Source organism: Salminus brasiliensis, chromosome 11, assembly GCF_030463535.1.
Source record: "Salminus brasiliensis chromosome 11, fSalBra1.hap2, whole genome shotgun sequence".
NCBI lineage: Eukaryota > Metazoa > Chordata > Actinopteri > Characiformes > Bryconidae > Salminus > Salminus brasiliensis.
In genome coordinates this window covers 32,398,198-32,415,327 of record NC_132888.1, presented here as the reverse complement: position 1 = coordinate 32,415,327, position 17,130 = coordinate 32,398,198, and the positions used below count along the sequence as shown (strand labels likewise).

Genomic DNA, 17,130 nt, shown 5'->3' with positions numbered 1-17,130 from the left:
TTGAAATGGAATGCTTTTGCTTGGTTTTGAACAAATATGGTCTTAGCTATGAAATTTGAATCCTCTAGTTTGGAAGGTGCTTCTGCTTACGGCACTTCCACCCTTAGAATGCCTGATCTCGTCTGATCTCAGAAGCTACCTAGGGTTGGGCCTGGTTAGTACTTGAATGGGAGACTGTCTGGGAATACCAGGTGTTTTAAGCTTTTCCAATCCTGCAAACAATTAAAGCTTACATTTCCATGTTATTTACATCTTTTGCACAAATTTGTAGATGAAACTCTTTTGTGTTGTAAATGTTGATGTGTTGAAATGGAATGCTTTGTGTTGTAAATGTTGATGTGTTGAAATGGAATGCTTTTGCTTGGTTTTGAACAAATATGGTCTTAGCTATGAAATTTGAATCCTCTAGTTTGCAAGGTGCTTCTGCTTACGGCCATTCCACCCTTAGAATGCCTGATCTCGTCTGATCTCAGAAGCTACCTAGGGTTGGGCCTGGTTAGTACTTGAATGGGAGACTGTCTGGGAATATCAGGTGTTGTAAGCTTTTCCAATCCTGCAAACAATTAAAGCTTACATTTCCATGTTATTTACATCTTTTGCACAAATTTGTAGTTGAAACTCTTTTGTGTTGTAAATGTTGATGTGTTGAAATGGAATGCTTTTGCTTGGTTTTGAACAAATATGGTCTTAGCTATGAAATTTGAATCCTCTAGTTTGCAAGGTGCTTCTGCTTACGGCCATTCCACCCTTAGAATGCCTGATCTCGTCTGATCTCAGAAGCTACCTAGGGTTGGGCCTGGTTAGTACTTGAATGGGAGACTGTCTGGGAATATCAGGTGTTGTAAGCTTTTCCAATCCTGCAAACAATTAAAGCTTACATTTCCATGTTATTTACATCTTTTGCACAAATTTGTAGATGAAACTCTTTTGTGTTGTAAATGTTGATGTGTTGAAATGGAATGCTTTGTGTTGTAAATGTTGATGTGTTGAAATGGAATGCTTTTGCTTGGTTTTGAACAAATATGATCTTAGCTATGAAATTTGAATCCTCTAGTTTGCAAGGTGCTTCTGCTTACGGCCATTCCACCCTTAGAATGCCTGATCTCGTCTGATCTCAGAAGCTACCTAGGGCTGGGCTTGGTTAGTACTTGAATGGGAGACTGTCTGGGAATACCAGGTGTTGTAAGCTTTTCCAATCCTGCAAACAATTAAAGCTTACATTTCCATGTTATTTACATCTTTTGCACAAATTTGTAGTTGAAACTCTTTTGTGTTGTAAATGTTGATGTGTTGAAATGGAATGCTTTTGCTTGGTTTTGAACAAATATGGTCTTAGCTATGAAATTTGAATCCTCTAGGTTTGCAAGGTGCTTCTGCCTACGGCCATTCCACCCTTAGAATGCCTGATCTCGTCTGATCTCAGAAGCTACCTAGGGTTGGGTCTGGTTAGTACTTGAATGGGAGACTGTCTGGGAATACCAGGTGTTGTAAGCTTTTCCAATCCTGCAAACAATTAAAGCTTACATTTCCATGTTATTTACATCTTTTGCACAAATTTGTAGTTGAAACTCTTTTGTGTTGTAAATGTTGATGTGTTGAAATGGAATGCTTTTGCTTGGTTTTGAACAAATATGGTCTTAGCTATGAAATTTGAATCCTCTAGTTTGGAAGGTGCTTCTGCTTACGGCACTTCCACCCTTAGAATGCCTGATCTCGTCTGATCTCAGAAGCTACCTAGGGTTGGGCCTGGTTAGTACTTGAATGGGAGACTGTCTGGGAATACCAGGTGTTTTAAGCTTTTCCAATCCTGCAAACAATTAAAGCTTACATTTCCATGTTATTTACATCTTTTGCACAAATTTGTAGATGAAACTCTTTTGTGTTGTAAATGTTGATGTGTTGAAATGGAATGCTTTGTGTTGTAAATGTTGATGTGTTGAAATGGAATGCTTTTGCTTGGTTTTGAACAAATATGGTCTTAGCTATGAAATTTGAATCCTCTAGTTTGCAAGGTGCTTCTGCTTACGGCCATTCCACCCTTAGAATGCCTGATCTCGTCTGATCTCAGAAGCTACCTAGGGTTGGGCTGCTTAGTACTTGAATGGGAGACTGTCTGGGAATACCAGGTGTTGTAAGCTTTTCCAATCCTGCAAACAATTAAAGCTTACATTTCCATGTTATTTACATCTTTTGCACAAATTTGTAGTTGAAACTCTTTTGTGTTGTAAATGTTGATGTGTTGAAATGGAATGCTTTTGCTTGGTTTTGAACAAATATGGTCTTAGCTATGAAATTTGAATCCTCTAGTTTGCAAGGTGCTTCTGCTTACGGCCATTCCACCCTTAGAATGCCTGATCTCGTCTGATCTCAGAAGCTACCTAGGGTTGGGCCTGGTTAGTACTTGAATGGGAGACTGTCTGGGAATACCAGGTGTTGTAAGCTTTTCCAATCCTGCAAACAATTAAAGCTTACATTTCCATGTTATTTACATCTTTTGCACAAATTTGTAGTTGAAACTCTTTTGTGTTGTAAATGTTGATGTGTTGAAATGGAATGCTTTTGCTTGGTTTTGAACAAATATGGTCTTAGCTATGAAATTTGAATCCTCTAGTTTGCAAGGTGCTTCTGCTTACGGCCATTCCACCCTTAGAATGCCTGATCTCGTCTGATCTCAGAAGCTACCTAGGGTTGGGCCTGGTTAGTACTTGAATGGGAGACTGTCTGGGAATATCAGGTGTTGTAAGCTTTTCCAATCCTGCAAACAATTAAAGCTTACATTTCCATGTTATTTACATCTTTTGCACAAATTTGTAGTTGAAACTCTTTTGTGTTGTAAATGTTGATGTGTTGAAATGGAATGCTTTTGCTTGGTTTTGAACAAATATGGTCTTAGCTATGAAATTTGAATCCTCTAGTTTGCAAGGTGCTTCTGCTTACGGCCATTCCACCCTTAGAATGCCTGATCTCGTCTGATCTCAGAAGCTACCTAGGGTTGGGCCTGGTTAGTACTTGAATGGGAGACTGTCTGGGAATATCAGGTGTTGTAAGCTTTTCCAATCCTGCAAACAATTAAAGCTTACATTTCCATGTTATTTACATCTTTTGCACAAATTTGTAGATGAAACTCTTTTGTGTTGTAAATGTTGATGTGTTGAAATGGAATGCTTTGTGTTGTAAATGTTGATGTGTTGAAATGGAATGCTTTTGCTTGGTTTTGAACAAATATGATCTTAGCTATGAAATTTGAATCCTCTAGTTTGCAAGGTGCTTCTGCTTACGGCCATTCCACCCTTAGAATGCCTGATCTCGTCTGATCTCAGAAGCTACCTAGGGTTGGGCTTGATTAGTACTTGAATGGGAGACTGTCTGGGAATACCAGGTGTTGTAAGCTTTTCCAATCCTGCAAACAATTAAAGCTTACATTTCCATGTTATTTACATCTTTTGCACAAATTTGTAGTTGAAACTCTTTTGTGTTGTAAATGTTGATGTGTTGAAATGGAATGCTTTTGCTTGGTTTTGAACAAATATGGTCTTAGCTATGAAATTTGAATCCTCTAGGTTTGCAAGGTGCTTCTGCCTACGGCCATTCCACCCTTAGAATGCCTGATCTCGTCTGATCTCAGAAGCTACCTAGGGTTGGGCCTGGTTAGTACTTGAATGGGAGACTGTCTGGGAATACCAGGTGTTGTAAGCTTTTCCAATCCTGCAAACAATTAAAGCTTACATTTCCATGTTATTTACATCTTTTGCACAAATTTGTAGTTGAAACTCTTTTGTGTTGTAAATGTTGATGTGTTGAAATGGAATGCTTTTGCTTGGTTTTGAACAAATATGGTCTTAGCTATGAAATTTGAATCCTCTAGTTTTCAAAGTGCTTCTGCTTACGGCCATTCCACCCTTAGAATGCCTGATCTCGTCTGATCTCAGAAGCTACCTAGGGTTGGGCCTGGTTAGTACTTGAATGGGAGACTGTCTGGGAATACCAGGTGTTGTAAGCTTTTCCAATCCTGCAAACAATTAAAGCTTACATTTCCATGTTATTTACATCTTTTGCACAAATTTGTAGATGAAACTCTTTTGTGTTGTAAATGTTGATGTGTTGAAATGGAATGCTTTGTGTTGTAAATGTTGATGTGTTGAAATTGAATGCTTTTGCTTGGTTTTGAACAAATATGGTCTTAGCTATGAAATTTGAATCCTCTAGTTTGCAAGGTGCTTCTGCTTACGGCCATTCCACCCTTAGAATGCCTGATCTCGTCTGATCTCAGAAGCTACCTAGGGTTGGGCCTGGTTAGTACTTGAATGGGAGACTGTCTGGGAATACCAGGTGTTGTAAGCTTTTCCAATCCTGCAAACAATTAAAGCTTACATTTCCATGTTATTTACATCTTTTGCACAAATTTGTAGATGAAACTCTTTTGTGTTGTAAATGTTGATGTGTTGAAATGGAATGCTTTGTGTTGTAAATGTTGATGTGTTGAAATGAAATGTTTTTGCTTGGTTTTGAACAAATATGGTCTTAGCTATGAAATTTGAATCCTCTAGTTTGCAAGGTGCTTCTGCTTGCGGCCATTCCATCCTTAGAATGCCTGATCTTGTCTGATCTCAGAAGCTACCAAGGGTTGGGTAGCTTCTGAGGGTTGGGCCTGGTTAGTACCAGGTGTTGTAAGCTTTTCCAATCCTGCAAACAATTAAAGCTTACATTTCCATGTTATTTACATCTTTTGCACAAATTTGTAGTTGAAACTCTTTTGTGTTGTAAATGTTGATGTGTTGAAATGGAATGCTTTGTGTTGTAAATGTTGATGTGTTGAAATGGAATGCTTTTGCTTGGTTTTGAACAAATATGGTCTTAGCTATGAAATTTGAATCCTCTAGTTTGCAAGGTGCTTCTGCTTACGGCCATTCCACCCTTAGAATGCCTGATCTCGTCTGATCTCAGAAGCTACCTAGGGTTGGGCCTGGTTAGTACTTGAATGGGAGACTGTCTGGGAATACCAGGTGTTGTAAGCTTTTCCAATCCTGCAAACAATTAAAGCTTACATTTCCATGTTTTTTACATCTTTTGCACAAATTTGTAGTTGAAACTCTTTTGTGTTGTAAATGTTGATGTGTTGAAATGGAATGCTTTTGCTTGGTTTTGAACAAATATGGTCTTAGCTATGAAATTTGAATCCTCTAGTTTGCAAGGTGCTTCTGCTTACGGCCATTCCACCCTTAGAATGCCTGATCTCGTCTGATCTCAGAAGCTACCAAGGGTTGGGCCTGGTTAGTACTTGAATGGGAGACTGTCTGGGAATACCAGGTGTTGTAAGCTTTTCCAATCCTGCAAACAATTAAAGCTTACATTTCCATGTTATTTACATCTTTTGCACAAATTTGTAGTTGAAACTCTTTTGTGTTGTAAATGTTGATGTGTTGAAATGGAATGCTTTTGCTTGGTTTTGAACAAATATGGTCTTAGCTATGAAATTTGAATCCTCTAGTTTGCAAGGTGCTTCTGCTTACGGCCATTCCACCCTTAGAATGCCTGATCTCGTCTGATTTCAGAAGCTACCTAGGGTTGGGCCTGGTTAGTACTTGAATGGGAGACTGTCTGGGAATACCAGGTGTTGTAAGCTTTTCCAATCCTGCAAACAATTAAAGCTTACATTTCCATGTTATTTACATCTTTTGCACAAATTTGTAGTTGAAACTCTTTTGTGTTGTAAATGTTGATGTGTTGAAATGGAATGCTTTTGCTTGGTTTTGAACAAATATGGTCTTAGCTATGAAATTTGAATCCTCTAGTTTGCAAGGTGCTTCTGCTTACGGCCATTCCACCCTTAGAATGCCTGATCTCGTCTGATCTCAGAAGCTACCAAGGGTTGGGCCTGGTTAGTACTTGAATGGGAGACTGTCTGGGAATACCAGGTGTTGTAAGCTTTTCCAATCCTGCAAACAATTAAAGCTTACATTTCCATGTTATTTACATCTTTTGCACAAATTTGTAGTTGAAACTCTTTTGTGTTGTAAATGTTGATGTGTTGAAATGGAATGCTTTTGCTTGGTTTTGAACAAATATGGTCTTAGCTATGAAATTTGAATCCTCTAGTTTGCAAGATGTTTCTGCTTACGGCCATTCCACCCTTAGAATGCCTGATCTTGTCTGATCTCAGAAGCTACCTAGGGTTGGGCCTGGTTAGTACTTGAATGGGAGACTGTCTGGGAATACCAGTTGTTGTAAGCTTTTCCAATCCTGCAAACAATTAAAGCTTACATTTCCATGTTATTTACATCTTTTGCACAAATTTGTAGTTGAAACTCTTTTGTGTTGTAAATGTTGATGTGTTGAAATGGAATGCTTTTGCTTGGTTTTGAACAAATATGGTCTTAGCTATGAAATTTGAATCCTCTAGTTTGCAAGGTGCTTCTGCTTACGGCCATTCCACCCTTAGAATGCCTGATCTCGTCTGATCTCAGAAGCTACCTAGGGTTGGGCCTGGTTAGTACTTGAATGGGAGACTGTCTGGGAATATCAGGTGTTGTAAGCTTTTCCAATCCTGCAAACAATTAAAGCTTACATTTCCATGTTATTTACATCTTTTGCACAAATTTGTAGTTGAAACTCTTTTGTGTTGTAAATGTTGATGTGTTGAAATGGAATGCTTTTGCTTGGTTTTGAACAAATATGGTCTTAGCTATGAAATTTGAATCCTCTAGGTTTGCAAGGTGCTTCTGCTTACGGCCATTCCACCCTGAGAATGCCTGATCTCGTCTGATCTCAGAAGCTACCTAGGGTTGGGCCTGGTTAGTACTTGAATGGGAGACTGTCTGGGAATATCAGGTGTTGTAAGCTTTTCCAATCCTGCAAACAATTAAAGCTTACATTTCCATGTTATTTACATCTTTTGCACAAATTTGTAGTTGAAACTCTTTTGTGTTGTAAATGTTGATGTGTTGAAATGGAATGCTTTTGCTTGGTTTTGAACAAATATGGTCTTAGCTATGAAATTTGAATCCTCTAGTTTGCAAGGTGCTTCTGCTTACGGCCATTCCACCCTTAGAATGCCTGATCTCGTCTGATCTCAGAAGCTACCTAGGGTTGGGCCTGTTTAGTACTTGAATGGGAGACTGTCTGGGAATATCAGGTGTTGTAAGCTTTTCCAATCCTGCAAACAATTAAAGCTTACATTTCCATGTTATTTACATCTTTTGCACAAATTTGTAGTTGAAACTCTTTTGTGTTGTAAATGTTGATGTGTTGAAATGGAATGCTTTTGCTTGGTTTTGAACAAATATGGTCTTAGCTATGAAATTTGAATCCTCTAGTTTGCAAGGTGCTTCTGCTTACGGCCATTCCACCCTTAGAATGCCTGATCTCGTCTGATCTCAGAAGCTACCTAGGGTTGGGCCTGGTTAGTACTTGAATGGGAGACTGTCTGGGAATATCAGGTGTTGTAAGCTTTTCCAATCCTGCAAACAATTAAAGCTTACATTTCCATGTTATTTACATCTTTTGCACAAATTTGTAGATGAAACTCTTTTGTGTTGTAAATGTTGATGTGTTGAAATGGAATGCTTTGTGTTGTAAATGTTGATGTGTTGAAATGGAATGCTTTTGCTTGGTTTTGAACAAATATGATCTTAGCTATGAAATTTGAATCCTCTAGTTTGCAAGGTGCTTCTGCTTACGGCCATTCCACCCTTAGAATGCCTGATCTCGTCTGATCTCAGAAGCTACCTAGGGTTGGGCTTGGTTAGTACTTGAATGGGAGACTGTCTGGGAATACCAGGTGTTGTAAGCTTTTCCAATCCTGCAAACAATTAAAGCTTACATTTCCATGTTATTTACATCTTTTGCACAAATTTGTAGTTGAAACTCTTTTGTGTTGTAAATGTTGATGTGTTGAAATGGAATGCTTTTGCTTGGTTTTGAACAAATATGGTCTTAGCTATGAAATTTGAATCCTCTAGGTTTGCAAGGTGCTTCTGCCTACGGCCATTCCACCCTTAGAATGCCTGATCTCGTCTGATCTCAGAAGCTACCTAGGGTTGGGCCTGGTTAGTACTTGAATGGGAGACTGTCTGGGAATACCAGGTGTTGTAAGCTTTTCCAATCCTGCAAACAATTAAAGCTTACATTTCCATGTTATTTACATCTTTTGCACAAATTTGTAGTTGAAACTCTTTTGTGTTGTAAATGTTGATGTGTTGAAATGGAATGCTTTTGCTTGGTTTTGAACAAATATGGTCTTAGCTATGAAATTTGAATCCTCTAGTTTGCAAGGTGCTTCTGCTTACGGCCGTTCCACCCTTAGAATGCCTGATCTCGTCTGATCTCAGAAGCTACCTAGGGTTGGGCCTGGTTAGTACTTGAATGGGAGACTGTCTGGGAATACCAGGTGTTGTAAGCTTTTCCAATCCTGCAAACAATTAAAGCTTACATTTCCATGTTATTTACATCTTTTGCACAAATTTGTAGATGAAACTCTTTTGTGTTGTAAATGTTGATGTGTTGAAATGGAATGCTTTGTGTTGTAAATGTTGATGTGTTGAAATGGAATGTTTTTGCTTGGTTTTGAACAAATATGGTCTTAGCTATGAAATTTGAATCCTCTAGTTTGCAAGGTGCTTCTGCTTGCGGCCATTCCATCCTTAGAATGCCTGATCTTGTCTGATCTCAGAAGCTACCAAGGGTTGGGTAGCTTCTGAGGGTTGGGCCTGGTTAGTACCAGGTGTTGTAAGCTTTTCCAATCCTGCAAACAATTAAAGCTTACATTTCCATGTTATTTACATCTTTTGCACAAATTTGTAGTTGAAACTCTTTTGTGTTGTAAATGTTGATGTGTTGAAATGGAATGCTTTGTGTTGTAAATGTTGATGTGTTGAAATGGAATGCTTTTGCTTGGTTTTGAACAAATATGGTCTTAGCTATGAAATTTGAATCCTCTAGTTTGCAAGGTGCTTCTGCTTACGGCCATTCCACCCTTAGAATGCCTGATCTCGTCTGATCTCAGAAGCTACCTAGGGTTGGGCCTGGTTAGTACTTGAATGGGAGACTGTCTGGGAATACCAGGTGTTGTAAGCTTTTCCAATCCTGCAAACAATTAAAGCTTACATTTCCATGTTTTTTACATCTTTTGCACAAATTTGTAGTTGAAACTCTTTTGTGTTGTAAATGTTGATGTGTTGAAATGGAATGCTTTTGCTTGGTTTTGAACAAATATGGTCTTAGCTATGAAATTTGAATCCTCTAGTTTGAAAGGTGCTTCTGCTTACGGCCATTCCACCCTTAGAATGCCTGATCTCGTCTGATCTCAGAAGCTACCAAGGGTTGGGCCTGGTTAGTACTTGAATGGGATACTGTCTGGGAATACCAGGTGTTGTAAGCTTTTCCAATCCTGCAAACAATTAAAGCTTACATTTCCATGTTATTTACATCTTTTGCACAAATTTGTAGTTGAAACTCTTTTGTGTTGTAAATGTTGATGTGTTGAAATGGAATGCTTTTGCTTGGTTTTGAACAAATATGGTCTTAGCTATGAAATTTGAATCCTCTAGTTTGCAAGGTGCTTCTGCTTACGGCCATTCCACCCTTAGAATGCCTGATCTCGTCTGATCTCAGAAGCTACCTAGGGTTGGGCCTGGTTAGTACTTGAATGGGAGACTGTCTGGGAATACCAGGTGTTGTAAGCTTTTCCAATCCTGCAAACAATTAAAGCTTACATTTCCATGTTATTTACATCTTTTGCACAAATTTGTAGTTGAAACTCTTTTGTGTTGTAAATGTTGATGTGTTGAAATGGAATGCTTTTGCTTGGTTTTGAACAAATATGGTCTTAGCTATGAAATTTGAATCCTCTAGTTTGCAAGGTGCTTCTGCTTACGGCCATTCCACCCTTAGAATGCCTGATCTCGGCTGATCTCAGAAGCTACCTAGGGTTGGGCCTGGTTAGTATTTGAATGGGAGACTGTCTGGGAATACCAGGTGTTGTAAGCTTTTCCAATCCTGCAAACAATTAAAGCTTACATTTCCATGTTATTTACATCTTTTGCACAAATTTGTAGTTGAAACTCTTTTGTGTTGTAAATGTTGATGTGTTGAAATGGAATGCTTTTGCTTGGTTTTGAACAAATATGGTCTTAGCTATGAAATTTGAATCCTCTAGTTTGCAAGGTGCTTCTGCTTACGGCCATTCCACCCTTAGAATGCCTGATCTCGTCTGATCTCAGAAGCTACCAAGGGTTGGGCCTGGTTAGTACTTGAATGGGAGACTGTCTGGGAATACCAGGTGTTGTAAGCTTTTCCAATCCTGCAAACAATTAAAGCTTACATTTCCATGTTATTTACATCTTTTGCACAAATTTGTAGTTGAAACTCTTTTGTGTTGTAAATGTTGATGTGTTGAAATGGAATGCTTTTGCTTGGTTTTGAACAAATATGGTCTTAGCTATGAAATTTGAATCCTCTAGTTTGCAAGATGTTTCTGCTTACGGCCATTCCACCCTTAGAATGCCTGATCTTGTCTGATCTCAGAAGCTACCTAGGGTTGGGCCTGGTTAGTACTTGAATGGGAGACTGTCTGGGAATACCAGTTGTTGTAAGCTTTTCCAATCCTGCAAACAATTAAAGCTTACATTTCCATGTTATTTACATCTTTTGCACAAATTTGTAGTTGAAACTCTTTTGTGTTGTAAATGTTGATGTGTTGAAATGGAATGCTTTGTATTGTAAATGTTGATGTGTTGAAATGGAATGCTTTTGCTTGGTTTTGAACAAATATGGTCTTAGCTATGAAATTTGAATCCTCTAGTTTGCAAGGTGCTTCTGCTTACGGCCATTCCACCCTTAGAATGCCTGATCTCGTCTGATCTCAGAAGCTACCTAGGGTTGGGCCTGGTTAGTACTTGAATGGGAGACTGTCTGGGAATATCAGGTGTTGTAAGCTTTTCCAATCCTGCAAACAATTAAAGCTTACATTTCCATGTTATTTACATCTTTTGCACAAATTTGTAGTTGAAACTCTTTTGTGTTGTAAATGTTGATGTGTTGAAATGGAATGCTTTTGCTTGGTTTTGAACAAATATGGTCTTAGCTATGAAATTTGAATCCTCTAGTTTGCAAGGTGCTTCTGCTTACGGCCATTCCACCCTTAGAATGCCTGATCAGGTCTGATCTCAGAAGCTACCTAGGGTTGGGCCTGGTTAGTACTTGAATGGGAGACTGTCTGGGAATACCAGGTGTTTTAAGCTTTTCCAATCCTGCAAACAATTAAAGCTTACATTTCCATGTTATTTACATCTTTTGCACAAATTTGTAGTTGAAACTCTTTTGTGTTGTAAATGTTGATGTGTTGAAATGGAATGCTTTTGCTTGGTTTTGAACAAATATGGTCTTAGCTATGAAATTTGAATCCTCTAGTTTGCAAGGTGCTTCTGCTTACGGCCATTCCACCCTTAGAATGCCTGATCTCGTCTGATCTCAGAAGCTACCTAGGGTTGGGCCTGGTTAGTACTTGAATGGGAGACTGTCTGGGAATACCTGGTGTTGTAAGCTTTTCCAATCCTGCAAACAATTAAAGCTTACATTTCCATGTTATTTACATCTTTTGCACAAATTTGTAGTTGAAACTCTTTTGTGTTGTAAATGTTGATGTGTTGAAATGGAATGCTTTTGCTTGGTTTTGAACAAATATGGTCTTAGCTATGAAATTTGAATCCTCTAGTTTGCAAGGTGCTTCTGCTTACGGCCATTCCACCCTTAGAATGCCTGATCTCGTCTGATCTCAGAAGCTACCTAGGGTTGGGCCTGGTTAGTACTTGAATGGGAGACTGTCTGGGAATACCAGGTGTTGTAAGCTTTTCCAATCCTGCAAACAATTAAAGCTTACATTTCCATGTTATTTCCATCTTTTGCACAAATTTGTAGTTGAAACTCTTTTGTGTTGTAAATGTTGATGTGTTGAAATGGAATGCTTTTGCTTGGTTTTGAACAAATATGGTCTTAGCTATGAAATTTGAATCCTCTAGTTTGGAAGGTGCTTCTGCTTACGGCCATTCCACCCTTAGAATGCCTGATCTCGTCTGATCTCAGAAGCTACCTAGGGTTGGGCCTGGTTAGTACTTGAATGGGAGACTGTCTGGGAATACCAGGTGTTGTAAGCTTTTCCAATCCTGCAAACAATTAAAGCTTACATTTCCATGTTATTTACATCTTTTGCACAAATTTGTAGATGAAACTCTTTTGTGTTGTAAATGTTGATGTGTTGAAATGGAATGCTTTGTGTTGTAAATGTTGATGTGTTGAAATGGAATGCTTTTGCTTGGTTTTGAACAAATATGGTCTTAGCTATGAAATTTGAATCCTCTAGTTTGCAAGGTGCTTCTGCTTACGGCCATTCCACCCTTAGAATGCCTGATCTCGTCTGATCTCAGAAGCTACCTAGGGTTGGGCCTGGTTAGTACTTGAATGGGAGACTGTCTGGGAATACCAGGTGTTGTAAGCTTTTCCAATCCTGCAAACAATTAAAGCTTACATTTCCATGTTATTTACATCTTTTGCACAAATTTGTAGTTGAAACTCTTTTGTGTTGTAAATGTTGATGTGTTGAAATGGAATGCTTTTGCTTGGTTTTGAACAAATATGGTCTTAGCTATGAAATTTGAATCCTCTAGTTTGCAAGGTGCTTCTGCTTACGGCCATTCCACCCTTAGAATGCCTGATCTCGTCTGATCTCAGAAGCTACCAAGGGTTGGGCCTGGTTAGTACTTGAATGGGAGACTGTCTGGGAATACCAGGTGTTGTAAGCTTTTCCAATCCTGCAAACAATTAAAGCTTACATTTCCATGTTATTTACATCTTTTGCACAAATTTGTAGTTGAAACTCTTTTGTGTTGTAAATGTTGATGTGTTGAAATGGAATGCTTTTGCTTGGTTTTGAACAAATATGGTCTTAGCTATGAAATTTGAATCCTCTAGTTTGCAAGGTGCTTCTGCTTACGGCCATTCCACCCTTAGAATGCCTGATCTCGTCTGATCTCAGAAGCTACCTAGGGTTGGGCCTGGTTAGTACTTGAATGGGAGACTGTCTGGGAATACCAGGTGTTGTAAGCTTTTCCAATCCTGCAAACAATTAAAGCTTACATTTCCATGTTATTTACATCTTTTGCACAAATTTGTAGTTGAAACTCTTTTGTGTTGTAAATGTTGATGTGTTGAAATGGAATGCTTTTGCTTGGTTTTGAACAAATATGGTCTTAGCTATGAAATTTGAATCCTCTAGTTTGCAAGGTGCTTCTGCTTACGGCCATTCCACCCTTAGAATGCCTGATCTCGTCTGATCTCAGAAGCTACCTAGGGTTGGGCCTGGTTAGTACTTGAATGGGAGACTGTCTGGGAATATCAGGTGTTGTAAGCTTTTCCAATCCTGCAAACAATTAAAGCTTACATTTCCATGTTATTTACATCTTTTGCACAAATTTGTAGTTGAAACTCTTTTGTGTTGTAAATGTTGATGTGTTGAAATGGAATGCTTTTGCTTGGTTTTGAACAAATATGGTCTTAGCTATGAAATTTGAATCCTCTAGTTTGCAAGGTGCTTCTGCTTACGGCCATTCCACCCTTAGAATGCCTGATCTCGTCTGATCTCAGAAGCTACCTAGGGTTGGGCCTGGTTAGTACTTGAATGGGAGACTGTCTGGGAATACCAGGTGTTGTAAGCTTTTCCAATCCTGCAAACAATTAAAGCTTACATTTCCATGTTATTTACATCTTTTGCACAAATTTGTAGTTGAAACTCTTTTGTGTTGTAAATGTTGATGTGTTGAAATGGAATGCTTTTGCTTGGTTTTGAACAAATATGGTCTTAGCTATGAAATTTGAATCCTCTAGTTTGCAAGGTGCTTCTGCTTACGGCCATTCCACCCTTAGAATGCCTGATCTCATCTGATCTCAGAAGCTACCTAGGGTTGGGCCTGGTTAGTACTTGAATGGGAGACTGTCTGGGAATACCAGGTGTTGTAAGCTTTTCCAATCCTGCAAACAATTAAAGCTTACATTTCCATGTTATTTACATCTTTTGCACAAATTTGTAGTTGAAACTCTTTTGTGTTGTAAATGTTGATGTGTTGAAATGGAATGCTTTTGCTTGGTTTTGAACAAATATGGTCTTAGCTATGAAATTTGAATCCTCTAGTTTGCAAGGTGCTTCTGCTTACGGCCATTCCACCCTTAGAATGCCTGATCTCGTCTGATCTCAGAAGCTACCTAGGGTTGGGCCTGGTTAGTACTTGAATGGGAGACTGTCTGGGAATACCAGGTGTTGTAAGCTTTTCCAATCCTGCAAACAATTAAAGCTTACATTTCCATGTTATTTACATCTTTTGCACAAATTTGTAGTTGAAACTCTTTTGTGTTGTAAATGTTGATGTGTTGAAATGGAATGCTTTTGCTTGGTTTTGAACAAATATGGTCTTAGCTATGAAATTTGAATCCTCTAGTTTGCAAGGTGCTTCTGCTTACGGCCATTCCACCCTTAGAATTCCTGATCTCGTCTGATCTCAGAAGCTACCTAGGGTTGGGCCTGGTTAGTACTTGAATGGGAGACTGTCTGGGAATACCAGGTGTTGTAAGCTTTTCCAATCCTGCAAACAATTAAAGCTTACATTTCCATGTTATTTACATCTTTTGCACAAATTTGTAGTTGAAACTCTTTTGTGTTGTAAATGTTGATGTGTTGAAATGGAATGCTTTTGCTTGGTTTTGAACAAATATGGTCTTAGCTATGAAATTTGAATCCTCTAGTTTGCAAGGTGCTTCTGCCTACGGCCATTCCACCCTTAGAATGCCTGATCTCGTCTGGTCTCAGAAGCTACCTAGGGTTGGGCCTGGTTAGTACTTGAATGGGAGACTGTCTGGGAATACCAGGTGTTGTAAGCTTTTCCAATCCTGCAAACAATTAAAGCTTACATTTCCATGTTATTTACATCTTTTGCACAAATTTGTAGTTGAAACTCTTTTGTGTTGTAAATGTTGATGTGTTGAAATGGAATGCTTTTGCTTGGTTTTGAACAAATATGGTCTTAGCTATGAAATTTGAATCCTCTAGTTTGCAAGGTGCTTCTGCTTACGGCCATTCCACCCTTAGAATGCCTGATCTCGTCTGATCTCAGAAGCTACCTAGGGTTGGGCCTGGTTAGTACTTGAATGGGAGACTGTCTGGGAATACCAGGTGTTGTAAGCTTTTCCAATCCTGCAAACAATTAAAGCTTACATTTCCATGTTATTTACATCTTTTGCACAAATTTGTAGTTGAAACTCTTTTGTGTTGTAAATGTTGATGTGTTGAAATGGAATGCTTTTGCTTGGTTTTGAACAAATATGGTCTTAGCTATGAAATTTGAATCCTCTAGTTTGCAAGGTGCTTCTGCTTACGGCCATTCCACCCTTAGAATGCCTGATCTCGTCTGATCTCAGAAGCTACCTAGGGTTGGGCCTGGTTAGTACTTGAATGGGAGACTGTCTGGGAATACCAGGTGTTGTAAGCTTTTCCAATCCTGCAAACAATTAAAGCTTACATTTCCATGTTATTTACATCTTTTGCACAAATTTGTAGTTGAAACTCTTTTGTGTTGTAAATGTTGATGTGTTGAAATGGAATGCTTTTGCTTGGTTTTGAACAAATATGGTCTTAGCTATGAAATTTGAATCCTCTAGTTTGCAAGGTGCTTCTGCTTACGGCCATTCCACCCTTAGAATGCCTGATCTCGTCTGATCTCAGAAGCTACCAAGGGTTGGGCCTGGTTAGTACTTGAATGGGAGACTGTCTGGGAATACCAGGTGTTGTAAGCTTTTCCAATCCTGCAAACAATTAAAGCTTACATTTCCATGTTATTTACATCTTTTGCACAAATTTGTAGTTGAAACTCTTTTGTGTTGTAAATGTTGATGTGTTGAAATGGAATGCTTTGTGTTGTAAATGTTGATGTGTTGAAATGGAATGCTTTTGCTTTGTTTTGAACAAATATGGTCTTAGCTATGAAATTTGAATCCTCTAGTTTGCAAGGTGCTTCTGCTTACGGCCATTCCACCCTTAGAATGCCTGATCTCGTCTGATCTCAGAAGCTACCTAGGGTTGGGCCTGGTTAGTACTTGAATGGGAGACTGTCTGGGAATACCAGGTGTTGTAAGCTTTTCCAATCCTGCAAACAATTAAAGCTTACATTTCCATGTTATTTACATCTTTTGCACAAATTTGTAGTTGAAACTCTTTTGTGTTGTAAATGTTGATGTGTTGAAATGGAATGCTTTTGCTTGGTTTTGAACAAATATGGTCTTAGCTATGAAATTTGAATCCTCTAGGTTTGCAAGGTGCTTCTGCCTACGGCCATTCCAACCTTAGAATGCCTGATCTCGTCTGATCTCAGAAGCTACCTAGGGTTGGGCCTGGTTAGTACTTGAATGGGAGACTGTCTGGGAATACCAGGTGTTTTAAGCTTTTCCAATCCTGCAAACAATTAAAGCTTACATTTCCATGTTATTTACATCTTTTGCACAAATTTGTAGTTGAAACTCTTTTGTGTTGTAAATGTTGATGTGTTGAAATGGAATGCTTTTGCTTGGTTTTGAACAAATATGGTCTTAGCTATGAAATTTGAATCCTCTAGTTTGCAAGGTGCTTCTGCTTACGGCCATTCCACCCTTAGAATGCCTGATCTCGTCTGATCTCAGAAGCTACCTAGGGTTGGGCCTGGTTAGTACTTGAATGGGTGACTGTCTGGGAATACCAGGTGTTGTAAGCTTTTCCAATCCTGCAAACAATTAAAGCTTACATTTCCATGTTATTTACATCTTTTGCACAAATTTGTAGTTGAAACTCTTTTGTGTTGTAAATGTTGATGTGTTGAAATGGAATGCTTTTGCTTGGTTTTGAACAAATATGGTCTTAGCTATGAAATTTGAATCCTCTAGTTTGCAAGGTGCTTCTGCTTACGGCCATTCCACCCTTAGAATGCCTGATCTCGTCTGATCTCAGAAGCTACCTAGGGTTGGGCCTGGTTAGTACTTGAATGGGAGACTGTCTGGGAATACCAGGTGTTGTAAGCTTTTCCAATCCTGCAAACAATTAAAGCTTACATTTCCATGTTA

General features: G+C 38.8%; 53 pseudogenes; all 53 read left to right on the top strand.

Moving 5' to 3' along the window:
* The first annotated feature begins 84 nt into the window (after positions 1–84).
* On the top strand, positions 85–203 carry LOC140567536 (5S ribosomal RNA; annotated as a pseudogene).
* Positions 204–425: 222 nt separating this feature from the next.
* Positions 426–544, top strand: LOC140570825 (5S ribosomal RNA; annotated as a pseudogene).
* A 185-nt stretch (positions 545–729) lies between these two features.
* LOC140570824 (5S ribosomal RNA) lies at positions 730–848 on the top strand (annotated as a pseudogene).
* A 222-nt stretch (positions 849–1,070) lies between these two features.
* LOC140571637 (5S ribosomal RNA) lies at positions 1,071–1,189 on the top strand (annotated as a pseudogene).
* Positions 1,190–1,375: 186 nt separating this feature from the next.
* Positions 1,376–1,494, top strand: LOC140566125 (5S ribosomal RNA; annotated as a pseudogene).
* Positions 1,495–1,679: 185 nt separating this feature from the next.
* On the top strand, positions 1,680–1,798 carry LOC140567535 (5S ribosomal RNA; annotated as a pseudogene).
* Positions 1,799–2,020: 222 nt separating this feature from the next.
* On the top strand, positions 2,021–2,138 carry LOC140567781 (5S ribosomal RNA; annotated as a pseudogene).
* Positions 2,139–2,323: 185 nt separating this feature from the next.
* On the top strand, positions 2,324–2,442 carry LOC140569777 (5S ribosomal RNA; annotated as a pseudogene).
* Positions 2,443–2,627: 185 nt separating this feature from the next.
* Positions 2,628–2,746, top strand: LOC140570823 (5S ribosomal RNA; annotated as a pseudogene).
* Positions 2,747–2,931: 185 nt separating this feature from the next.
* On the top strand, positions 2,932–3,050 carry LOC140570822 (5S ribosomal RNA; annotated as a pseudogene).
* A 222-nt stretch (positions 3,051–3,272) lies between these two features.
* On the top strand, positions 3,273–3,391 carry LOC140571598 (5S ribosomal RNA; annotated as a pseudogene).
* A 186-nt stretch (positions 3,392–3,577) lies between these two features.
* Positions 3,578–3,696, top strand: LOC140571867 (5S ribosomal RNA; annotated as a pseudogene).
* Positions 3,697–3,881: 185 nt separating this feature from the next.
* Positions 3,882–4,000, top strand: LOC140569776 (5S ribosomal RNA; annotated as a pseudogene).
* Positions 4,001–4,222: 222 nt separating this feature from the next.
* On the top strand, positions 4,223–4,341 carry LOC140569774 (5S ribosomal RNA; annotated as a pseudogene).
* A 555-nt stretch (positions 4,342–4,896) lies between these two features.
* On the top strand, positions 4,897–5,015 carry LOC140569773 (5S ribosomal RNA; annotated as a pseudogene).
* Positions 5,016–5,200: 185 nt separating this feature from the next.
* LOC140569450 (5S ribosomal RNA) lies at positions 5,201–5,319 on the top strand (annotated as a pseudogene).
* A 185-nt stretch (positions 5,320–5,504) lies between these two features.
* Positions 5,505–5,623, top strand: LOC140571891 (5S ribosomal RNA; annotated as a pseudogene).
* A 185-nt stretch (positions 5,624–5,808) lies between these two features.
* LOC140569438 (5S ribosomal RNA) lies at positions 5,809–5,927 on the top strand (annotated as a pseudogene).
* Positions 5,928–6,112: 185 nt separating this feature from the next.
* LOC140567216 (5S ribosomal RNA) lies at positions 6,113–6,231 on the top strand (annotated as a pseudogene).
* A 185-nt stretch (positions 6,232–6,416) lies between these two features.
* LOC140570821 (5S ribosomal RNA) lies at positions 6,417–6,535 on the top strand (annotated as a pseudogene).
* A 186-nt stretch (positions 6,536–6,721) lies between these two features.
* Positions 6,722–6,840, top strand: LOC140570127 (5S ribosomal RNA; annotated as a pseudogene).
* Positions 6,841–7,025: 185 nt separating this feature from the next.
* On the top strand, positions 7,026–7,144 carry LOC140571292 (5S ribosomal RNA; annotated as a pseudogene).
* A 185-nt stretch (positions 7,145–7,329) lies between these two features.
* Positions 7,330–7,448, top strand: LOC140570820 (5S ribosomal RNA; annotated as a pseudogene).
* Positions 7,449–7,670: 222 nt separating this feature from the next.
* LOC140571256 (5S ribosomal RNA) lies at positions 7,671–7,789 on the top strand (annotated as a pseudogene).
* Positions 7,790–7,975: 186 nt separating this feature from the next.
* Positions 7,976–8,094, top strand: LOC140571866 (5S ribosomal RNA; annotated as a pseudogene).
* A 185-nt stretch (positions 8,095–8,279) lies between these two features.
* On the top strand, positions 8,280–8,398 carry LOC140571545 (5S ribosomal RNA; annotated as a pseudogene).
* Positions 8,399–8,953: 555 nt separating this feature from the next.
* Positions 8,954–9,072, top strand: LOC140569772 (5S ribosomal RNA; annotated as a pseudogene).
* Positions 9,073–9,257: 185 nt separating this feature from the next.
* LOC140568561 (5S ribosomal RNA) lies at positions 9,258–9,376 on the top strand (annotated as a pseudogene).
* A 185-nt stretch (positions 9,377–9,561) lies between these two features.
* Positions 9,562–9,680, top strand: LOC140569771 (5S ribosomal RNA; annotated as a pseudogene).
* Positions 9,681–9,865: 185 nt separating this feature from the next.
* On the top strand, positions 9,866–9,984 carry LOC140566629 (5S ribosomal RNA; annotated as a pseudogene).
* A 185-nt stretch (positions 9,985–10,169) lies between these two features.
* Positions 10,170–10,288, top strand: LOC140569427 (5S ribosomal RNA; annotated as a pseudogene).
* Positions 10,289–10,473: 185 nt separating this feature from the next.
* On the top strand, positions 10,474–10,592 carry LOC140567215 (5S ribosomal RNA; annotated as a pseudogene).
* Positions 10,593–10,814: 222 nt separating this feature from the next.
* On the top strand, positions 10,815–10,933 carry LOC140570817 (5S ribosomal RNA; annotated as a pseudogene).
* Positions 10,934–11,118: 185 nt separating this feature from the next.
* LOC140567593 (5S ribosomal RNA) lies at positions 11,119–11,237 on the top strand (annotated as a pseudogene).
* A 185-nt stretch (positions 11,238–11,422) lies between these two features.
* Positions 11,423–11,541, top strand: LOC140569934 (5S ribosomal RNA; annotated as a pseudogene).
* A 185-nt stretch (positions 11,542–11,726) lies between these two features.
* Positions 11,727–11,845, top strand: LOC140569770 (5S ribosomal RNA; annotated as a pseudogene).
* Positions 11,846–12,030: 185 nt separating this feature from the next.
* LOC140569769 (5S ribosomal RNA) lies at positions 12,031–12,149 on the top strand (annotated as a pseudogene).
* A 222-nt stretch (positions 12,150–12,371) lies between these two features.
* LOC140569768 (5S ribosomal RNA) lies at positions 12,372–12,490 on the top strand (annotated as a pseudogene).
* Positions 12,491–12,675: 185 nt separating this feature from the next.
* On the top strand, positions 12,676–12,794 carry LOC140569416 (5S ribosomal RNA; annotated as a pseudogene).
* Positions 12,795–12,979: 185 nt separating this feature from the next.
* Positions 12,980–13,098, top strand: LOC140569767 (5S ribosomal RNA; annotated as a pseudogene).
* Positions 13,099–13,283: 185 nt separating this feature from the next.
* Positions 13,284–13,402, top strand: LOC140570816 (5S ribosomal RNA; annotated as a pseudogene).
* Positions 13,403–13,587: 185 nt separating this feature from the next.
* LOC140569766 (5S ribosomal RNA) lies at positions 13,588–13,706 on the top strand (annotated as a pseudogene).
* A 185-nt stretch (positions 13,707–13,891) lies between these two features.
* LOC140572695 (5S ribosomal RNA) lies at positions 13,892–14,010 on the top strand (annotated as a pseudogene).
* Positions 14,011–14,195: 185 nt separating this feature from the next.
* Positions 14,196–14,314, top strand: LOC140569765 (5S ribosomal RNA; annotated as a pseudogene).
* A 185-nt stretch (positions 14,315–14,499) lies between these two features.
* LOC140570006 (5S ribosomal RNA) lies at positions 14,500–14,618 on the top strand (annotated as a pseudogene).
* A 185-nt stretch (positions 14,619–14,803) lies between these two features.
* Positions 14,804–14,922, top strand: LOC140573373 (5S ribosomal RNA; annotated as a pseudogene).
* Positions 14,923–15,107: 185 nt separating this feature from the next.
* LOC140569763 (5S ribosomal RNA) lies at positions 15,108–15,226 on the top strand (annotated as a pseudogene).
* Positions 15,227–15,411: 185 nt separating this feature from the next.
* On the top strand, positions 15,412–15,530 carry LOC140569762 (5S ribosomal RNA; annotated as a pseudogene).
* A 185-nt stretch (positions 15,531–15,715) lies between these two features.
* LOC140569402 (5S ribosomal RNA) lies at positions 15,716–15,834 on the top strand (annotated as a pseudogene).
* Positions 15,835–16,056: 222 nt separating this feature from the next.
* On the top strand, positions 16,057–16,175 carry LOC140569761 (5S ribosomal RNA; annotated as a pseudogene).
* Positions 16,176–16,361: 186 nt separating this feature from the next.
* LOC140567919 (5S ribosomal RNA) lies at positions 16,362–16,480 on the top strand (annotated as a pseudogene).
* Positions 16,481–16,665: 185 nt separating this feature from the next.
* On the top strand, positions 16,666–16,784 carry LOC140573155 (5S ribosomal RNA; annotated as a pseudogene).
* Positions 16,785–16,969: 185 nt separating this feature from the next.
* LOC140569760 (5S ribosomal RNA) lies at positions 16,970–17,088 on the top strand (annotated as a pseudogene).
* Positions 17,089–17,130: the final 42 nt, after the last annotated feature.